This window comes from Brassica oleracea, unplaced genomic scaffold (genome assembly GCF_000695525.1).
Source record: "Brassica oleracea var. oleracea cultivar TO1000 unplaced genomic scaffold, BOL UnpScaffold01975, whole genome shotgun sequence".
Classification (NCBI taxonomy): Eukaryota; Viridiplantae; Streptophyta; class Magnoliopsida; order Brassicales; family Brassicaceae; genus Brassica; species Brassica oleracea.
In genome coordinates this window covers 1,888-3,380 of record NW_013618506.1, presented here as the reverse complement: position 1 = coordinate 3,380, position 1,493 = coordinate 1,888, and the positions used below count along the sequence as shown (strand labels likewise).

General features: G+C 44.9%; 1 long non-coding RNA gene across 1 annotated transcript; it reads left to right on the top strand.

Annotated features, from left to right (window-relative positions):
- The first annotated feature begins 43 nt into the window (after nucleotides 1-43).
- On the top strand, nucleotides 44-1,284 carry LOC106321556. Its single transcript, XR_001266091.1, has 3 exons — nucleotides 44-570; nucleotides 708-1,063; nucleotides 1,205-1,284. It is a non-coding gene; the product is annotated as an uncharacterized LOC106321556 (long non-coding RNA).
- The last annotated feature ends 209 nt before the right edge of the window (nucleotides 1,285-1,493 follow it).

Here is a 1,493-nt window from a genome sequence, read left to right as displayed (position 1 = left end):
GAGTCACGGGAGTGAATGTGGAGAAGCGGTAGTTGCGTAGAGTTAAGCCGTAGAGAACCATTGTTGCATCATCTTTGAAGAGAGAGAGGGACTTGTGTCTCTGAAACTCGAGATCTTGTTTCTGATCTGGTGATCTATCGCCTTATAGATAACACCCACCGTTCTGAAAGGCCTTGCATGGATCCGACCGTTCCGTTCATTCCAAATCCAATAGAGAGTAGCTTGCCAAACGAGGAGGGAGATCAATGTAACCGCTTTTCCACCCCTTAGGGAACCCATCTGTGCTACCGTTTGCTCCCACGAACTGACAGGAGCGAGGCAACACCGAGTGGAGAGACGCGACCATAGTTCAAAGTTGAAAGCGCAATCGAAAAAGAGATGATTGCGAGACTCTGGGTGCATGTTGCATAGCACACAAGTTTGATCCACCTGAAGACCCCAGCTTCTCATTCGATCCTTTGTTGGACAACGATTCAAATAGACTAGCCAAGCGTGGAAAGAGTGGCGTGGAATAGCATGAGGAAACCAAATCATCTTAGTCCATCTTTTGATCTCTATTTCTCCTCTGATGTAAGTGTAGACCGCTCCAGTTTTATATTTATCTCCATTTGTTCCTTGAAGGTCCCATTCATAAACATCTTCATTCTCAGACAGCTCCACCGTTGTAAGGAAAGTGTATAACTCAAGCGTTGCTTCCGACCTTGCAGGTAGCAGACACCAGTTCCCATTCCGATATAGCGAAGCAACCGTTGCTTTATGCGGAATACCAAGTCTCGAGTTGGAGGAAGACGTGATAGCGGTAATGCAACCCATTGGAGCTCAATTATGATGCCAGAATAAAGCCGATCTTCCATTTTCTAGCCTCAGCTTAATGAGGGGAAAGATAATAGGTCGAAGCTTTATCAATTTGTTTACTAACCAGGAGTGAGATTGGCTTGGCTTAATTGTCCAGTAGTTGTGCAATGAGCCTTTGAGGATTACTTCTTTAAACCAGATCACCCACACTGAGTCCTCTCCGAAGAAGATCATCCAAATGAGGAGTAGGCAACACGCTTTGTTCCAGGTTAGGAGATCCTTGATTCCCAATCCCCCTTGCTCTGTAGTTAGAGTAACTGTGTCCCAGGCTACTCTAGTTGTATGATGACCTTCTAAGCTCCCTTTCCAAAGAAAATGGTTACGTAAAGAGTTGATCTTATTAATGCAGGCTTTAGGGAGTATATAGGCAGAGTACCAGAAGGTCGTGATTCCCGTTATCACTGTCTTTATAAGAAGCAGCCGACCCGAAAAAGAGAGAGTCTTCACTGACCAGGAGGAAAGTCGCGATTTGACTTGCTGGATCAACAGCTGGCAGTTCGGGAGAGACAACTTTCTAGAGTTTAGTGGAACACCCAAGTAACGGAAGGGGAGCTCTCCATGGGTCATACCTGGTCGATTACCTGATCAAGATATCTTATAATATATTATTCTAAGGTTTCCAAGTTTCATGTATATTA